Here is a 21,559-nt window from a genome sequence, read left to right as displayed (position 1 = left end):
AGCACACACAAGTATATATGTTTTTTTTTTGTATATATATATATATATATATATATATATATATATATATATATATATATATATATATATATATTGAATTAGACATGATTAATACACAATGCAGGATAGCATTCACCATATGTTCACACATTTACATCTTCCTGTGAGAATTAATAGGAAAGACTAACCTTTATATTTTATGCAAACCCATGCTAAATAATGCAAGATGAATTGCATGGTGGTGTGTGTATCTTTTATTGTGTGAGTGCCTAATTAGTGTTTTTATATACACAGATTTACCCCCTATGACTATTGCTACATACTGTGAACATTAGGTGGAAACAACTAATGTCATGTGTAAAGGAATCGTTCCCATCCATTAAGGTGGAAACGATTTTAAAGTATGACTGTGTGAGATATACCAACAACAAAGCATGATTATATTAGCTCTTGTCAGGTGGAACAGCATTTTATATTCATAATTAAAATGTCAGTCTCATACTTCTAAATTCTTGGATCCACTCAGTTGCTGTTTAGGAGACCTTCAAAATCAAAACCGTTGTGGCTCTTTGTCATGCTAATTTATTATTATGAAATGCCAAACGCTAAAGAAACTATTTGAATTAACTAAACCAGCTAATTTCCCCTTAATATCAGAAAAATAGAAAAGGGAGGAGAATGGAGAAACTTTGAAATTTTGCTGCTTGTGGAACAGAGAAGCTAAGACAGCAGTAGAAGTTAACTCGTCAATGAAGCAGTTCTTCCATGAAATCTCAATAAGCAGCACTGTGATGAAAAAAAGTACTTGCCCTCCTACAGATCTTGTTCTGGTTTTCATCTTTTTCTCCAGTTAATATTTTAGATAAAAGAAAATGTAATATCCAAGACAGAACGAGAAAAAGCTTCCAAATTATGATTTTTATTTTTCATGGAAAACAGCTAGTCTGTAAACGTAATAATGGGTTGCTCAAACCATGATGGCAACAACTGCTATCAAGTGTAAACTGCCAGTTAGTCATTAAAATTGTGTGGAGGAGTTTTGGCCTACTCTCCTTTGCAGGATTGTTTTAATTAAGCTACGATGGAAGTTAGCCTATCAAATTCATGTGCAAATTTTCACAAACCACTCAAAACTTTCATGTAGTGTTTAGATAAAAAAAAAAAAAAAGTATTGTCCAACAATTCTTACACTGTAAATAAGGAAATACAATTAATTTGAGGCACAAGTGTCATGTTTCGGAGTATTTCATTCAGCATTGGTTTGTATTGGATCAGCTGGGGGGAAAATATCTGATATAACTGCATAGGTGAGACCCGCTGACTGTAAAGAGTGCAGGTAAGGTTTAAGTTTTTTGACACTTACCAAAAGATTTCATCATATACAAGCACATGTTTTAGTGAGAGTTCAAATTGAGCACCAGAATGGTGAAGAAACCATTTCTTGAATTTACAGAAAATGGTCAGAAAACGATAAAATATTAAGTGAACAGCAGTTATGGAGACGAAAATGCCTTGTACATGTCAGAGGCTTCCGGGTTAATACTGGCAACGCTGAAGATTCTGACAGAAATTAAATGCCTTAACCTTGCCTGGAGACAAAAAGTTGGATCCTAGACAGGATGTCTTGTCTTGAATAGCATTATGCCAATATGTGCAAGAATCATATATGTGCACTTATTGGCCCCAACACAATGCCTGCAGCTACAGTCATAGAATTGTATTGGGAGGATTTGCTGAAATGATTGTCTAAGCCAGTTTGATATTGTACTGCAAGCTCTTTCAACTATTTCAAATCTCTCAGTGCTGTCATTTGGAATCTGTTCTTTGTTCCCTCAGACTATTATTTCTTGGATGGGCATCAGTTATGAAAGGCACCAGTAGCTCAGATAGCTTTACCACCAGGAAAGACCTTATACACATCAAACTTGAAGCAGAAGAGCCAGAGCAGACTGACTGCAACAGGAGACTGAGATAACAGTTCACACAAGATCGCCACAATAAAAAAATTACAGATTGGAAAAATGTTGGCTGGTCCAATGGGTGTTAATTTCAGAAGCAACACTGAGATGGCAGGGTTGGAATCCATGGATGGGTCCATCCTGTGTTGTATTGGCTGCAACAGTTTACACTGCTGGTGGTGGCAGAATGGAGATGGAGGCACAGTTTAGGCAAATTAACACCAAAACCTGGCTGAATATTGTTGTTAAGGTTAGTATAATTCCCTCAGCATACACTGCTCCAGAGCAAGTTATGAGTTCAGCATATATTGCATGAGACAGATTTTGCCTGGTTCAAACATTCATGATATGATTTTCTGCTCAACATAGCTGGCTAAGCATTTAATCTTCCTTTCGTATGCAGCCCTGAGGCCAGGGAGTGACTGTGTTCAGCTCACTAAACAAATAGTCCCATAAAGTAAGCTACACAGCAAGGAAATCTGATTTCTATTTCTGGCTTCCAGCCCACACTCCCACAGACTGTGTGACCAAAGTTTTTTGTTTTTTTTCCCCCCCTGCTAATACGCTACAATGTTCCATTGCAAAACTATGCAGTTTATGATGGGTTGTTTAGTAATTTACATCAAGGTTTTCATGATAACGCCAATCTACTGAAGTACTCAAATACATTTACATTCCATTAATAGTTGGTCAACTGGGTGTTTTTATCCACACTGGCTTGAACGCAGAGTGAGATACCCTGAAATATTCAAAATAGTCTGCACAGAGATTTCAGCCATCGTACCGCGAGGGAGAAAAAGAGCTGCTTTAATCTTGTCAAAACATGAAAACATTTGATGCACTGCTAGACAATATCTCTGGAAGGTCACAGGAATTTTGCCAATTTTAAGAACCAATTAGAACCACTGCACAACCTTCAACATTTGAACACTTCAGACAGATAAATCCTCTTCTCACTTCATGACACACACACAAAGAATCTGTCCTTTTAATCACTCTGCTTATGCTTCTGCACGGTGAAGCTGTTCAGCGCCGCTGCTGAAGGTCTGCATGTTTGTTGATTCATAGTGACATTTCACACATAAAATCTGCAACCTGGTTCACAGGGTGGCTCAGGGGATGCCTACCCCCGGTGTGCGTCACCTGTCCGCCCACATTAGAACCTGTCACATCACTTAAGCACTGCAGTACTGCACACTGGGTATAATAAGGACAGATATGTATTTGTGCTTACATGTTGCTGTGTGGGAGTTGGTCTTGGGCAGAACTACTTCATCGTTATTAGGAAAAGTGGAGTTTCACGGAAACTTAATGAGTGGAACAGTCAAAAAAAAAAAAATGGTGAATTGTTTTTTTTCCAGGAAAGACTGCCAAGATGTGAACTAATCAAGTGAAGTGCTCTCAAACCAGGTAAATGCTCTGAATCATATGAAATTTGAAAACATGCTGTACTAATGGGTGAAATGCAACTACCAGAGTCTGAGACAAATCTTATTTGCCTGAAAAATGTCTTCCTAGGGATTTGTAAAAAAATCAAACGGCACATGCAACAGAATTTTGTAGATACGATACGAACCAAATAAAGAGCCCAGAGCCACGTTCGCCCAGACACACAAAAATATTCACACACCAGTGCATGGATGGGTAGGCACCTTGGAGGTAAATGCCTTGCCCAGGGACACACCAACATGTGGCAGAGGATGAAACTCTAATCAAACCCACAACTTTTTGACTGCAAAACAAAAACCCTTTCCATTACCCTCACACCTAAACACATTAACCCCATTAAACCCTCAATCAGGTTGTTACACCGTCGACATACATTCCCCAGGTACTTTATTATGAACACCTGTTTAATTGCTTATTAACATAAATGACAAATCAGCTAATTACATAGCGGGAAATCTATGCATATAGGCATCAAAGACAAGATGAGGACAACTTGGTGTTCAAACTGAACATCAGAATTAGGAAGAAAGGGGATTAAAGTGGCCAAATGTGGCATTGTTGTTGGTGCCAGATGGACTTTGTTATTTCAGAAATCGGTGCTCTTCTGGGATTTTCATCATCATCATCTTCTTCTGGGCTGGCTGAGAATGATCACAAAATAGGAGATATCCACTTACAGGCAGTTATGCTGGCAAAAAAGTGTTGTTGATGTCAGAAGTCAAAGCAGAGTAAGACTGCTTAACAATATAATTGCAAATACTCTGTAATGTCTAACAAGGTTATTTTTCAAGTCAAAAATATCATACATTGAAGCTAGCAGGCTGTAGCAGCAGAGGAATGCCGCTCCACATGAGAAAACAGGAATTGAAAGGTACTATTCAGACCTGGGCAAAAACACATTTAAAAGCATCTGGTCTGGTGAGTGTCAGGATTAAAAATTGGTGCAAACATCATGAAACCACTTCTCCATCCTGAATTGTGTCAGCAGTTCAAGCTGGTGGTGGTGTAATGATGTGGACGATGGGTTTTGGCTCCGTTTGGGGCATTTAGTACCAGTTCAGCATCGTTCAAACACCAAAACCCACCTGAATATTGTTGCTGCTCGTCTCTTTCCTTTTATGATCACAGCATACTCATCATTTTAAGGCTACTTCTGACAAAATACTGCACCACACCACAAAGCTAAAAATATCAACTGGATCCTTTAACATGACATTAGTTCATTGTGGTCCAAAGGCCTCCACCTTTTGCAGTTTGGAGGAATGAAAGAGTTACACTATGGATGTGCAGCTGACAAAATGTTATCTCTGAGGTCCAGACTCGCCATGAAAGCCTTGAACAGGATCCAGAATGCATTCCTTAAACAGAAAGGAAGAAGCTGTAATATGGCTGCTTTGAGTCTGCACCCAGGATATATTGTTTTGAGATTATCTGTGGAGAATCAGAGATATCAACATGGGACATATTTACATGGGTTCTCTTATTAACTGGATTAATCACATATTTGTTTAAATTAAGTAGGATGTGTTTTTACTTGTGGATGGAACAAGTAAAATAATAAGTATCTATTCATTAAGTTAAAATGAATGTTTGTTCTTCTTAATCTTTATTTATTGGGCAAATGTTGCATAATCACAAATAGCAGCACTTAAAAGAGGAAACCAGCTTTACATGCACCAGCCACATGGGCTATAGAGTAAGACTAGCCTATAAATTATGCTGATCATCTGTCAGACAAAAGAACCCATGACAATAAGCAAAAAAACTGTTTTACAAAATATCAATCCCTTATTCTTATTTTTATCTTCATGACTTTTCTACTCAGTTCAGGTGATTTCATCTTCTCACAGATTTGCTTATGCAGAATGTACTCTTGCACAAACTCTCTGTACGTCTTTCTTCAGATGGCAGAATCTTGCAGAAATAGCTAAAATGCCAGAGGCCTTAAATTTTTATTTAAAGATGTTTTGTAAGACAAATTATATATCCACGCTTTGCTGACTGACTCAGCTTTGTAATATAAGGTCTGGGAGTCTAGTGAGTCGAATTCAGCGCTGCTATTCGTGACTGTACATGCTGTGATACTCAACTTTCCTTGATGGGCACAAATTTGACATAAAGCGAACACAAACACTGAGAGCCGTGCAACATATGAGTCACTCTGCAGTTACAGTACATTGGAAAGTGCACATTAAACATGGTTCGCTAAAGAAATATTCAAACAGTGGATGGGGAAGAATAACGCAATTATGAGAATAATTCAATGTGAAAGCCTAATTTGTGGTGCTTCGGGGAATTCGTCATGGTAAACACAGTTTAATTCAGCCTTAAAATTAATTTAATCAAATTCTATTTGATTTCCATAAAGCCATTTTAGAAGAAGGATCATGTTAGGGTATTTTTACAAAGGAGGTTTAACTGAACTTGAACTGTATGCAAAATGATTTATTATAATAGAATACGTCCGTCCACTTTCTGAACTCACCACTTAATCTTGTTAACCCTCTGGAAACGAAAGTTATGTCCCTTATTTTATCTCTCCTCATTCAAGTAATTCAAGTTGAATTTTTTTGTTCAATGGCGACCTTTAACATCCCACTAAGGGAACTGGTGTTTAGTTTATGGCACTTTTAAAAAAAATAAATGCCACACCATTACTCAACTTGTTATACATTTCTGGTGCCTAAAACGGGCTTGTCTGAGTCAAAGCTTTGTAAAAGTAGTGCCATGTATGAAAAATGATGGACACATTTGAAATATATGCCAAAAATTAAACTTACAGATGTAATTTACAAAAAAATAAACAAATTTAACTCTTATTTTCATGTACCCAGAACTACAAGAATGCTCCAAAGCTGATTTTATTTATTTTTTTAAATCAGACCTATATCTGACAGATGTATGAATAATTCTGGGCCAGCTCTATGTTACTAAGAAGACATAGTCATTTTCAAATCAGCAAGGAATTATTTCCTATTGAAAGATTACTCTTCTGACCTTTTTCATTAGTTCTAGAGTTCCACTCAATCAGACAGAAAACAACAAAACTGGAATTACTTGAAAAATTTACCTCCTGTGAATATTATAAATATTTTACAAGCAGTGGCACCGAGTATTTAATGATCACTGAATAATAAAGTGAGGTCATGATTTGTTTCTCATCCATTTCATGTATATGACCGTCTACTGTTACAAAATAATAGGATATGTCATTATATTTAATCAGGAGCGGATTTGATTCTCTTTAGTTTCCATGTGATTAAATATATAATGTTCTCCTTTGAATGGACCCCATTCAAGATGAATGTGCTAAGTATAGGAACGTTTTATGCAACAAGCAATATCTTTTAAGGAATTGCCTTTTCTGTTTACTCCTCTTTGGCTTACAAAGGTCAGACCAATTTAAACTGGAGGCAGGTGCCGGTCACATTGTGTCAAATTCTGAGAATATTTGGATAAAAAAAAAAGGGAACAAGTGAGCCTTCACTGATGAAAACAAGTGTGTGAAGTCAATAAAATATTGATTATTTCATTGTGACTACAAAGTGGTGTTACTGCACAAACACACCTGAGATCAATTAGCCTGTGCTTCCTCTGCAGAGCAAAACGGTGCTGGTGCATATCTCCAGCAGCCATTGGGCAGGAGGCAAAGTACACCCTGGACAGATCACCAGTCCATCAGAGACACACAGGAGAAACAACCATCCACACACACACAATTTAGATTTACAGTCATGGTTTCGTACACCGAGAGAACCTACAGATACACAGGCAGAACATGGATGTCCATCAGGAAGGACCCCGATTTGGGAAGGCTTTCGTATTAAACCCCCTTTACTTCAATCTGGTCTGGTGTTGTTTTGATTTTTTAGAGTTTTCCTGGGTTTCTTTTTTTGATTATTAGCCGTTTCTGTTTTGCCTTAGTTATTCCTTGTTTTCTATTTCCTTGTATTGATTAAAACACCCTTTATTTTTTGTCACACTTTAATTCAACCACAAGCTAAGTAGCTCCAAAGCTAATCTGTTAGCTTTAGGTTTGCGTCCCAGAAGTTTAACAACACTGACCATACAGGCAGAAGGATGCTGGAGGAGATTAGATCAAAACATTATTTCTAAAATGTGGTTCAACCTCAGAGGGCTGGATAAAAGGCATGCCACACTTCTCAGATTTTTATTTGTAAAGATTATTATAAAGCAGCAGACATTTGGCTGTTATTTCAAAATGTTTCACCTTAGGTTGCGTAAGCTCATAAAGTGCCCAAAACACAAGTTTTTGTTTGTAGTGTAACAAAATATGGAAAAGTAGGAAGGGTATTTTTGCAAGATACTATCGATAAGCCTTGATGACGAGACAACCGAGCTCATTAACTAAGAGAAAAGATGCTATTCTCTTCCAAATGATGCAATATAGTCAAAGCATACTACATGATGGTTATGGCAAGAAAAACATTATGAAGGGAATCTATTGGATGCTGGCACAGATGGGAAAGAAACTCACAGCATGATAATAGCACTTCAGCTGTCAAACTGTCACATTCAGCATTACTGACACATGGTCCACCTACCTTCCTCTGTTTCTCTCTGATAGGTGGAATGACAGGCAGCAAGCTAATTTGCTCAGCGCTCTGTATCCGAAGAGTCTGGAATCGCTGGGAATTGTCCAGCTGGGCGAGGTTTTAAAAAAGAAGATGCAAATTTGAACAGCAGAACATCTCAAATCAGTCAGTCTCTCTGATGTCTCTGGGAACCACAAGCATAAATACAGCAGGAAAATAAGTATTGAACTTGTCAGACATTTTCCCACTAAATATATTTCTAATGGGGCTATCGACGTGAAGTTCTTACCAGATGCTATTATCCGCCCCGAGATTCCACACATACAAAAAAAAAATCATCACATCTCAGTCCATAAGTAAGGATATGTGTAATAAAGAGAAATAAAAGTCACTCATGATGGTGATTACTTCTTCCAGAGGCCTCTTCTATAAACTCTGATTAGTACTTTAGTTTTCAATTGGATTCAGAGCAGGTGATTGACTGGGCCATTCTAACCACCTTACTTTATTTTCCCTAATCCTTAATGTTTTCTTCACTGCGTGTTTAGGATATTGTCTTACATAAAAATTCACCTTCATTTCCCAGTAAATTCCTTTAGTCATCATTCAGTTAAATTTGCTCCTCTGATTACATTCACTAGAAATAAAAACAGCTCCACACACCATGATGTTCCCACTTCAAAACATCACTATTTCCCGTTTCGGTTGATTTGTAATGTAATTTCTCTTCCAAACATAGTCCATGCAATGACATCCAGAGAGCTCATCAATTTTTGGGACCTCTGGCCGAGTATATTTATTTCCCCATTGGTTTGTCCAGATGTTCTACAACAAACCTAAGGTTCTTGGACCACTGCTCTAATTTTTTTTTAATTATTATTATTATTTTCAAGAGACCGCCCAGCGATTGTTCTTATTGTATTGTCCCCATAGAGGAAATATGTTTTGGATATTGTGCACTAAACAAAGCTGCTTGTAGCGTGTAATTAAACACACAACAAACACACTACAAGCACTAAATACACATACACGACAATAACAACACAACACAACACATAATCCCCCAACAAAAACACATAATATTGCACCTTCCTGCATAAATTCCAAACGTGATATGAAGAAACCTTTTAAAATCAGCCAATATAATAACTTCCACTGATAGGAATCAGCAGTGGAGGTTAATGCAGTAATGTTTCTTCTCTCCTTGTCCCATTCCACTCCCCATAGTACCTAAACATACATATTACCTAAACATAACCAAATACACATATTTTCCACATGCATACCAATCAGCAAATAAAGAAAAATGCCAGAAACTAAGAAAAATAAATTCTTATCCTACAGTCTTGTGTTTTCCAGAAAGAGTGCATATGGCCTGATTATATTGTGAGGTTTTCATGTTTATCTGTTGTTGGTGACTTTCTAAGTAGACCTGTGAAGGTAATGTTCCAGTAATCAAGTTATTCCATCTGTAGCACACCTGCATGGATGGGTTTCTAAAGATTTTGTTGGCACATTTATCATTTAGTCCTAGAAATGTTCTTCATGCGAAAGAAGGCTGATTTTGTAATCGGGTTCATGCGTCTCTGAAGGTCCATCCTAAACCTTCAGAAGTCTGTGTAAAGTTCATCTCTACACAGAGATTTTGGGCATAATCAGTAATAACTAAAGGTGTGTGCTACAGATGGAATAAAGTTTTCATAAATCATATTGTGTTTGAAATATTCAGTATAAAACTGTCCGGTGAATTTTTGATTTAAAATTTGGAATTCAGTTTGAGTACCAACCTCCCCGACCCCCGTTTTCAGGGCAGGGAACCGTTTCACACATTTAAAGAAACACCACAGGGGTTGGAGTTTGTTTCTTACTGGAGTAGTTCAAACTTTTTTTTATGACTTTCTTGATTTTTACCACTTTCTTCCTCATCCACTCGCAGATTTTATGCCTGCTTGTGTTTACAAAGTGTGAAGAAATTGATTGGTAACCCAAATGGGCAACAGTTCAGGCACAACTTAAACAGGTCGCTAGTCTATCACAGGGCAACTTCTTTCTCCCATATGTTTAATAAATATTCCTGGTTTTTATTCAGTTTAATCATATACCATGTGGAACAATTTGTTGTCTTTTCTTTGTATGTGTGGCTGGCTTGTGTTGTCATAAATATATGGTGTGACTTTCATGCCAAAAGTCCCATTAGAACTATATTTGCTGATATAAGCATTGACATGTTCAATCCTTATTTCAATATGCTGCTGGAATTTTTCGCTTTTACAATGCATTAGGACCGTGGGACCTTCACTTCAAACTTTCTTCTGGTGGATTATCCTCAAAGAACTGTCACTGATGGTTTTTTTTTTCCTAACAGAAATGAATAAACAACCTCCAGCAGTGACTTCACACATAAGAATTCAAAGTTGGCATGTCAAGTAGACCTGCTTCTGCTTAAAGGGGAAGGCATGCTTGTCTTCACGACTTACCGGCATCTAAATTAGAAGGGTCTTTTTTCTGATCCCCTAATCCTGGGAATCATCTCTCGTAGCAGCAACATGCAGGCAACCAACCGGTGTGTCTGTGACATGAGAAAAACATCAGTACTTTCGTCTGAAATCCTGACTCACCGCAGACGATAATGTTCACCTTGAGACGAGTGAGAGCGCAACAAAGATTTGGTTAACCCGGTGTTGAGGCTAAACACACACTGCCTGGGTTGTAATCTGCAGCATGTTGTGAAAGACTAACATCCTGTTTTAATCATGAGGACATCTTTTTTTTTTTTTTTTGTTAGCTGGTACTTATATGTGTATTCAAACGGGGGGGGGGGGAGGCACATACGGGGGGGGGTAAGAAACAGAGACAGACACCACTTTTAGTTACCAAGGCTCTGTGCTTTTATTTTTTTCCCCAGGAATGTGTGGATAAAAACAGCACTTCAATGATAACCTTGAAGCATCGAGCAGCGCCACATTCAGACTATGTGAGAACCCAGAAGGGCTGCAAACAAATCATTGGACCTGCAGGCTGCGTGTGAAATTACCTCCCTTTCTGCCTCTTTATTTCCATGAGTAACCCCTTTATGGTTTATGTTGACAGAATATTAAGGAGGCTGGCGGGGGAGGATGGAAGGAGCGTGCATGCATCACTCCATCTCCAAGTCAAAATTTATTTCCTCTCTCAGTAGGCCACTGCCTTCATGAATGAGATCCAAGTGAGCAGATTCGCACTTATCTTTCTGCTGGGACTCCGTGTTATCGCTGTACATGTACAGATGATGATTTCTCCTGTCATCTAAACTAGAATCTCTTCACCCTGGACATGGTTTCCTCTATCATGGCTATCAGTGTAAAAACACACCCTTTCCCCCCTTTTTAAAACTGCCGAGACAGCTGCGTGTCCTTTAGGAGTCAAATTAAATTTTCCAGATAGCACAGTCAGTCCCAGCAAACACTGTCTGATAAAATATATATATTTATCAGCATTCAACAAATATCACAACAGCAAATCGAGCTGCAAAACAACACGAGCTGCCTTGGCTCGGCATCGGAAATTCCATCAAACATTCATATGTTTTTCATGGCAAAGGAAAAGAACATGGGCTAAAATATCATCAAAGAGAAAAGCTGAGAAGACAGCTGGTGCACAAAACGGACAAGCAGTGTTTGCCTAATTTCACATAATGTGATCCAAATAAAGCAGCTGCTGACATTTATGTCACAGACTCAATTGTGAAGCTACATTGCTGGTGAAAATAATCACAGCTCTGAAACGGTTGAATATGTCTCTGATGCTTTGATGCAGCCTCTGATTCGATCGCTCTTCTTTCCCAGCTCTCATATGCAGTCTTTTGCAAAAGTATTTATATCCATTCAAGTGTTTCATGTTTTATCATTTGGTAAATGGTAAATGGGCTGTACTTGTGTAGCACTTTATCAAGTCCAGAAGACCCCAAATGCACGTGAAACTACATTCTGTCTTTCAACCATTCACGCACAGATTCACACGCTGATGATGGTAAGATACCACAATTTGGCCACAGCTGTCCTGGGGCAGTGTGACGGAAGTGAGGCTGCCATGCACCGGCGCCTTCATGCCCTCTGACCACCACCAGCAGGCAAGGCAGATGAACCGAGTTGCCCAAGGACACAACAACTGAGCTGGACGGAGCTGGGAGCTCGAAATGGCAAACCACTCAACTCCTACCTCCATCTCTCCCAGAATAAGACTTCAAATTTACAATTTTATTTGATTACTCGTAGTTTTTTAGTGGTAGTTCTAGCATTTAATGAGGTTCTGGAAAAATCTCTGTTACTGCCACCAACGCCTGTTACGAATGTTTTTTTTTTTTTTTTTTTCATTTTCTGGTGTTACGCAGCGAAAGTTGGCACTCAGACACAGAGTACATTACTGCTCACTCAATGAGAGGTCAGGGATTGACAGAATACTGGGCCTGGTCTTTTTTTCTAAGAAAAAAAAATAAAGAGTGCCTGCACATGTAAAAAAAAAAAAAAGCAATAGAAACTTGTTCAAATGACAGATGAATACATTTTTAAAATAGGTCCTTCAGTAACCCTCTTCTATTGTTGCCCTGGGCAACTACCAATTTTCCCCATGTATAAAAATACACAGGGGATAAAGTTGCAGGGATGTTCAGAGTGGGGTTATATGTTAGTGAAATTTAAACTTAGGATACATTCAACACCTCAAGCTTTAAACTTCTGATAAAGCATCATTCAAACACACGTTTCAGCAAGGCAAACTACCTCCAGTGAGATGGTATGTTGCATATTCATTAGTCCTCAAATGGAGAAGGCTCAGCAGACAGAAAATAACATTAGAACAATGCAACCTATTTAAATACAAGGAGTCTCATGTTACACTGGGTGGCTGTGTTTGTCAGTCTGGTGCATGTTTGGCTAGAAAGCATTTGTCCTTCACTCTGTGAAGTGACCAGAGGTGGGCAAACTAGCATGAATCTGCACTGAAGGATGTTAATATTACTCGTGAAAATAAAAAAATAAATAAAATAAAATAAACTCTTAAAGGTTCATCTCTATTGGCAAGCTAGGCAAGAATTTCATGTATCAGACAGGATGGAGGAACTGATTAGATCCACAGGTCAGGTGGGAGAATCTGTTGACAGGACAGATATTAACAGAGGATAGAGAGAGGAAGTGTGGAGGACACAAAAATCATGTAAAAAAAAACAGAAGGTGCTCTGGTCAGATGGGACTAAAACTAAACATTTAGGCTGTTTTGGAAATCAATAAAATCTATTAAGTAAGGAGAATTGCTTTTGTGTCTTCATAGCTTATCGCCACTCCATGCGATGCGTACAGGTTCAACAGAGTTCAAGCCCCTGAAAAAGTAATCACAAAATCACTGAAGTTTTTTCCCTTCCCTCGCTTATCTCCTTTCCTCATGTGTGCCCTCCTGCGCACGTATAGACAAAGCAAATAAAACTGTATCAATGTAGAGAAATCATGCAAGTCAATTTCATACGTAGTGAAAAACTACCACCCCTTAAAACATTGTGCCTTCTTTGAAATGTGGCGATAGCACCATGCTGTGGGAAGGTTTTTCTTCAGGTAAGCTGGTCAGAGTTGATGGCAAGAAAGGTAAAACCGAATGCAGTGAAATCCAAAAGAAAATCTGTTAGAGGTTGCAAAAGATTTGAGTCTAGGTTGGAAGTTTTACTTTTCCACGAAACAGTGACCCTGAGTATATTCTGAAGCGACAGCTAAAATATCTTAGAATCTTTGGTGAAACTAAATGTTTTTTTCTTACAGATCCTCTCTGATCAATCTGACTGAGCTTGGGCTATTTTGCAAAGAAAGTAGTTTTCTCTAAACAGAAAACTACTCAGACAGACTCGAATACACGTGCAGGCAACAAGGTCCCCAAATACACAGTATATACACAGTAAAAATCCCAAGAAAATAGACTGAAGTTCTTACTTACATGAGAAAAGAGTTTTCTTTAGTTTTACAGATTTAGGTTTGTAAATCTACAATCAGACCTTGTCTTTTTTTAAAACAGTTGGCTAGGAGAAGAAAATCTGAAAATTTCGCCTCACAGCATCAAACTCCAGGACTTTATCTGGCGAGTCTCCGATATTCTTTGCGTGAGCCGTCATTCCCAGGTCAGGTGGTTGACCCCGGGATTCAACGCCCCTCGCTGCTCCACCACTCCAGCCCTCCCTGAGGTGTCTCTTGTCTTTGATTCACGCTCTTATCTTGGCAGCGCATACAGTGAGGCGGACCGCACGGACACGGGTCGCAGGACCAATCGCACGTACTGATCTCGGTGAATTATTGAAATTGCCGAGAGCAAGAGGAGCACACAACCTTTACGTGTTACGTGACAGGAATGGTGGGTCAGGCAGCAGCGGCTTCAGATCAGGCAGTCGCTTAGACTGGACAAAAATGTAATTTGCTCTCATGTATCTGATTTTATTGTAATGGCTGGAATAGTGATTTGGTAATGACCTGGTGTCCATCTTGCACTCTCTGCAGCTCAGATTAATGAAATCACAATGAGCGCAGGGCTCATGTGCCCTAAATGAATCGCGCAGATCCTTTTCATCCACCATTATTGTGATAAAGAGCGTGTATTTGTGGAGGCGTTGACACAAGGCAGCAGAAGAAAAAGACACGCTACAGTGAGGGTGTCTGAATTTCACAAATACGAGAGCTAAAGGTAACAGGGTGGAAATCAATTACATGCTTGGTTCACCTAATTGATATCCACCTGGGCATGAACATAGATAACACCCACAGCAATATTCACACAGTGAAGCATGTATTCATGGCAACTAAACAAATTTCACTAAATACACAAAATGCCACTATCTCCAGTGAAGGCAAACTGTTAATTAGAGCACATTTTGAATTAAAATGTATTCTGCTTTACTGTAAAGCCGCTTGTAAAAGTGTTTATCAGTTCCTTTGCATTTTGTCACTTTACAGCTATATTTTAAAGTTAGATTTTAAACAGACAAACTTGTTTAAAAGCAGAGGAGAGGATATATCAAGAGGAGCAGACAATGTGCCTTTCGTAACTCTGGAGGAGCTGCAGAAACCCAGGCCTCGGGTGAAAGTATGTGTATTTTCACGGGTGAATGAGCCATTATGTAGTTTTTTGCACAAATGTTTTCTAACCTCTGAGGGATCAAAAACAGCTTTGCTTATGCTGAAGTTAAATGACACAGGTGAGCTCTATCTTCTAATGAAGTACTGGAAAGCAAGCGGAGGCTCTGTATTTTATATGGTGGCATCAAACCATGTCAAACACAATACAAACAAAACTTTGTGAAAAGTTTCAAGAAGTATGAAAACTTAAGCAACTAAACTTAACTGATTTGAAGGTATTAAGTAGTTTCCTGAGGATCTTAAATCTCTTTTTGAGTCATAGTATCGAAGAAAACAATTCTGTCAAACAAATTGGTTTGGTGTTACACAGATTTCGCAATAAATCTTTTTAAGTCTGCTGTATTTTGAGTATTGTCCAACCTTTATCTAAACCACACAAAACTCACTTTCTTTTTACTGTAGATGTTATCAGTTCACACAAGTGGAATTGAAGTTTGCAGCCAAGGCTTTCCTCATCTTCTCTTGTCTCCTTGCAAGCACCATGCAATTATGTCTGACTGTTATCATGCTGCAAATGTTCAAGTGCCATCACGACAACTGTGTGATTCATCTGCGACCTTGAACATTTCAATTAGCTAATTTCCTCTTTTACCTCTGGGTAGTAATGCACACGGGTGTAGTTATTTTGCAGCTTTGCACTCCTTATAGCAGTCAGATCATTCATAGGATAAAAGGAGGGAGCATTTTCTAAAATTACCCTTTACTAACAAATGTCCAGACTCTCAGTCTGTCCTAAATACACACATCTCTTCCTTTGGAGTTTTCTTTGCTTTTGTACATGCAGAGCCAAACCTATTAGTGAGATTAAGGTAAAAGGGTTATTTTCTTGTTTTTCTCACAAGGAACATTTAGTTTCAAAAGAAAAAGCAGTTGCCTATTTTTAAATTATATATGTGCTTAAACCTCATAAAATGGAGATCTGGTTCTTCCTCTGCTATAAAGCAAAAAAACGTCCTATGCACAGTGCCATAGATGTGTTTACTCCCTTTTGGATTTCTTCAGTTGCTGATTTTTGTCACACGTTTGAAATTGCAAAACACATCCAAAGCAACCATCATGTTCTGGCAGAAACAGACATAGACATTGCTTAACTTTCCATAAGCAAACAACACTTTTAATTTGTTCAGTTTAGAGTTTCACTCACACATTTGTACATATATGTCCTGTAAAATAAACATGTTTCTCACATCTTATTACTACAGGTGCGAGGAGCAGCAGCCATTTTGAAATGCAAAATGTGCCTTACCAGTCATAACTGCGGGTAGTTGGAGTTACTCTCACTTTCCAAGTGGGAAATTTGACTTTGGAGGGACTTTCAGTTGATCTATTTTTTATTTTTTATTTTTTTTACTGGGAAGTTGGGATTTCCCAGTTCCAAGTACAACTGGATCACAGCAAGAGTTGGGGACTAGCCGCCACTAGCCATAACAAATGGAACATGGAGCAATGCTAGCCTTCACAGGAATACCAAAATTACACCGGAATCATGAGAACAATCCATCAAAAGATCTAAAGTAAACATTATGTGATCATCAGTTCATTTAAGATGTCCTTCTCTTAATGTCTCCTTGAATAAACTCACCATCGTCCTTTTGTTCAGATTCTAAATCCAGAGCAGGTCAGTGGGAGGGGCCGGCCATGCACTTCCTGGTTGAATAGGTTCATGATGTCATTGATTGCATCACTGGGTTCAGCCAAATCAAGAGGTTTACTTTTTGTTTTGTATTGTTTCTTCTCTTTAAAGTAGCTTTTTGCACTGAACTGAATGAAGTGTTTTACTGTGCAAACCATTTAATTGCAAAGATGAGTTTGTAAATTAGATTAATAATCTTACTCTTGTTTCTTTGTCTATATTGCACTGTTTGGCTCAACCTATTTTCTCAAAAGTACAGAACAGTGAGATCTATGTGTTTCAGTTCTGCACAAAACCAGTAAGAATTTGAAAGCGGAGAGCTTAAGATTGAAAATTGTCAGGAGACAAGTGTGTATCATTTTCATTTTCAAACTGAAAGAAATTAAGATGTCACTGAATAAAATCAACCTTTGTTGTACTACAGTACGCCACACAGCAATGCCTCTAAATAATTCAAAAAACAAAATAAAGATTTTGAAGAGGTCTAGTAAAAATCCAGCATTTGAATTTAAATTCTAATGAGATGATGTGGCAGTACTTTAAATGGACCAAAACTCTCTATGTAGAACTAGTTGTCCACTTACATAAGGATTACAAGGTTGTTTTGGATGCCTTTTTTCACCTAGGAAATTGCATCATTAATTGCAGTTACTCAGTAATCTTTGTTTTATATTAAAATTTCTATAATGATCTAAGACAGAAGTGTGACAATAAATCAAATGCAGAAAAATCTGCAAGGAGCAAATCCTTTCAGCTTGCTTTTTAAATTAATTGTCAAAGTAAAATTTCTATTGAATTACAATTAAAGAAGTCTGTAAGGTTTGCATAACATGAACGACAGTGACTTTGAGGAAAATAATAAACAAGCAGATTCCATATTGTTCTGTAACCGTTACAGTATTGCCCTGCTAAGCAATCTTGTTTTGTTTGACATGCCTTTTTGCAGTTAGTACCACAAATACACAGTAGTTTATAGAGACAAAATGAACAAGGCTTTTTCTTTATGCATTTCACAGATGAAATTTGAAGAGATTAATCTTTACTCACTAAAAGCAAAGAAATAAAAGAACGCTTCCCTAAACCTTTCAAACTCAATATTTTGTCTAGATGGCCAATAAAATGAAAAAGGTCCTGCTCTTGTTTAACAGGAACATCTGGCCTCACAAACTCTGCAAATAAGAAACGTTTAGTGTGTCATTGTGACCTTGATTTTATAGGCTGTTTTTGTTCACCGTTTGCTCTCCACACACCAAAGGTGAGGTAGCTGATGATTTCATGCTGCAGTTACCAGTCAGCAGGATCGCTGTGATGCTGGGCTGTGTATATTGGCTTGTTAAAACCAACAACTGGATAACTACAGACATGGCAGAATGCTGCTTTGGCCTATTGGTTTTAAGAAAATAAAATGAACAAACATGCAGTTCTGATTTACATAAAACCACATTTCATTTTCCAAAATTTATGAAGTTCAGTTTTTGTTTGTAAAAGCAGAAGAAGAAAAAACAAACTCTGTAGCTTTATCGCTGATTCTTTATGATGTATATGGTCTTCTGCAAACCCTAACATCCCTAACAGCTGATTCATTCACAGGCTCACAAAACAGATCTTTCAAGATTTTGTTACTAGCTATGAATATCCAAATACAAACAGTGTTATCAGATCCAGGTTTTACTCTTCAGCTACTCTTACTGCTACCCATTTGGGTGAACATTCACTTTCATTTGGGTAAAAGCTTTCACAGTAAAAATGCCAGTGTTGAATTAACACCCAAAAGTGTCTATATGTGTCCAAGTGAGCTGGTGTTAAATTCAACAATACAGTGTCACATTAACATTTACAACGGTGTTGGTGTTAAAATATATTAAAAGTAACACCAGTGTAGTGTTGATCACAAAACATAATGTTGTGTTAAAAAAGTAAATAATTGACCCACAAAGTGTCAATATCAATCAAATCCAGTGGGAAATGTTCAAAACAATACACAGAAATGGAAAGTTTAACTTTTCTTAAACCCATTTCAGTATTATAGACCAATGTTAATTTAACAAAAAAATGGGTATCAATCTTTTAACACTTTCAAAAGTGTTACTTTAACACCTGCTGATTTGGACACATATAGACACTTTTGGGTGTTAATTCAATACTGGCATTTTTACTGTGTTCTTTCACCCAAATGTGCAGAAGGTAGGAGTTTGTCTTGTATGCTGTGGTTGGTCAGTTTGTCTGAATCATTGTGTCCATGGGGAAGACACTTCACCCACTTTATCTGCTGCTGGTGGTGGTGGTGGGTCTAGTGGTGCAGGGTCAAGGCAGCTGCACTTCTGTAAGTCTTCCTCAGTGCAACAGTGGAGTCCTCTGGACTTGATGAAGTGCAGGCTATTTACCATTTTGTTTCTAAAATAACAACAACAGAGTTGTATCATCTACATAATTTATTTGATTAAAAACAAAGGTTCAAATTTATCTGCTTTGAAGTCTAACTGAGAATACAAAACCAAAATTAGCTTTGTGATTGTGACTTTTAGAAAATGATAGTCAAAAGTAATTTAAACCTAATGGTTAGCCAATTTTAACAGAGGCGATGAAGAGTAAAAATAAAATTCAATATGAGACCCTTCGAATGGAAGCAAAGACACACAATGCATGTAACTAGGAGGATTCAGACAGTCACTTCTCTGTTATTTAAACTTGAGCAGAAAGGGGAAAATGCTACAAGGACCAGGCTCTGCAATTCTCTTTGATGAGAATAATCCCAGCTGTCTGAGTACAATTACAACAGATGAATCTGCAGTTTTCGAGAAATACTGCCATCCTCCAAATGATGATGTGGCTTCTGAAAATCAGATGGAGGTAAAAGCAAACACCAGCTGCTCCCTGGTAAGTAAGTAAAAGCTCTAAAAATGAGACTTAATATAATCGCTGAAGCTCTATTTAAAATTGCTGCAGCTATAATCTAATTGACACCAAAAGCTGACTTCCATGTTGAGCCACATCCTACCTATGTCAAATTGTTTTATGCAGCTTGGTCAAAAACATTTTAAGCAAGATTAATTAAGGATGTTTAGCCATCAGAAACTACGGAACAAATCTCCACAGAGTTCCTCCATTTTTAACTATGAAAGGAGACACTTTTGCACAACCAACAACAGTCCATGCTTGAAATCCTTATTTCATTCAACGCTCATATGTATTTCTTCGCTATGTAAGCCGCAGTAAAAGATCTATGAAACTCTTTGGCATGCAGCACAGTCCTTTTTTGTATCCCTTCCCGGGAGCTTAGGCAAATATCTTGGTGGTTTTGGTTCCATTGCTGTGTTGGTGAAAGATTAGCTCTGTAAAAAGGGGGGAAGTTGTCATGGACACACAGAATGCACCAGTGTGGGACGGATGGCAGTCCAAGAATTAGAATGTACCATTGGTAAGCTGTTAGCAAAGCCTTCTCTGCTGATCTAAACACTATCAGATTCCCTAACATATATAAACACAACCTAAATTATAACACTTCTCTTTCTTGTCATGTTCTCTTGGCTGCGTCTCGTCCTGAACATTTCTTTGGATGATCCCTGTTTTGTCCAAACAGATTTCAGTCTTTATGTGGGCAATCTAATCTTCCAAGGGCCTTCAGAATCTTTTGAGCAGGCCTACGTCAATTAAGCTATACAGCAACAGAACGTTCCCTCAATAACTCCTGTGAATTTGTTTTGGGGTTTTTTTGTCTTTGTTTTTTTTGTCCACAGTGCCTGATGGAGAAAGCGAAATGGTTTAGTCTCAGGAAAGATTAAAGATCCATTCTCAAGGCAGACTTTTTCAGAAGAACTGGACATTATAAGGAGAGGTCAGCCAACCTATGGGTAGCTACCATAGGTTGGTACCATAGGTTGGTAGCTACCCAACCTATCTAAACCACCTGTAAAACTGTTTGTCTAGAACTTTCCGAATAGTGTCCATGAACGGCTTACCGTCTGATGAGCATTGCAAGTTATAATGCAGGGAATGCCTGCTATTTGCAAGTGACAGACTTGGTGTTTGGTGTAACAGGATTTGCCAACTTGAGTTGTCTGATCAAGGCAGCAGAGCAACATCATGTCACTGCAGGGCACTTGCAGCCTTAGCCTCCTATAGAACATAGAAAAGGCCTTGTTGATGGAACTGCAACTAAGAGATCAGCTCTATGCCGGAGTCATTGAATTATTCCTGTGTAAAGAGAGGAGGATGGATTTTGCCTATAAAGAAATAATCACAACTGAGTGAGTGTTACGTACTGTATTTTCACACATGTGGCACAGCTGTGGCTGTTTTGTAGAGGTTTGGAGTTGTCTTAATTGGAATTCTTGTAATAATAACAATAGTATTCCCTCTCAATATGTGAAATTCCCAGCAGAAATTGCTAATATATAGAGGTGCATAAAATAAATGGCGCCCTCTCACTTGCTCCCTCTCCTCCCTCCCTCGGCACGCCTCGTAAACATCCTGCTGTTGCATTTGATGCATATATGTAAAAAGAAAAAAAGTTATAAGGAAACCTCCATAAGAAAGTCTTCTAGCAGTCTACTTTCTATATTTATTTTTGTACAACAGTTGGTGAGATCTGGATCCATGTGGTCCCTCAGGACGCATCACAAAGCACGTCTGAATGACGCATTCAGAGCAGGACACTTGAAATGCCTTCACTCAATACTGATATTAGTTTCAGTGCTGAACACTGGATTACCAGGCTTTGTTATTGTGCATTTCTAGTACAGCATTGGTTGGTGGCTTGTTCACTTGTAACGTCATGTTGGTGGATTAAATCATTAACTCCCCACTGAACGGCCAGGC

General features: G+C 38.2%; 1 long non-coding RNA gene across 2 annotated transcripts; it reads right to left on the bottom strand.

The window, feature by feature from the left end:
- Nucleotides 1-4,186: 4,186 nt before the first annotated feature.
- Nucleotides 4,187-10,529, bottom strand: LOC106949342 (uncharacterized). 2 transcript variants are annotated; one of them, XR_001425353.1, is made up of 4 exons: nt 10,441-10,529; nt 7,973-8,147; nt 6,976-7,065; nt 4,187-4,765 (listed from the first exon to the last, which is right to left on the bottom strand). It is a non-coding gene; the product is annotated as an uncharacterized LOC106949342 (long non-coding RNA). The 2 variants fall into 2 exon arrangements; XR_001425354.1 differs by lacking the exon at nt 6,976-7,065.
- Between the last annotated feature and the right edge of the window lie 11,030 nt (nt 10,530-21,559).

Source organism: Poecilia latipinna, unplaced genomic scaffold (genome assembly GCF_001443285.1).
Source record: "Poecilia latipinna isolate Pla-1442-1.1 unplaced genomic scaffold, P_latipinna-1.0 Scaffold337, whole genome shotgun sequence".
NCBI lineage: Eukaryota > Metazoa > Chordata > Actinopteri > Cyprinodontiformes > Poeciliidae > Poecilia > Poecilia latipinna.
Note: the sequence above shows the minus strand (reverse complement) of the source record. Positions and strands in the feature narration are given on the sequence as shown.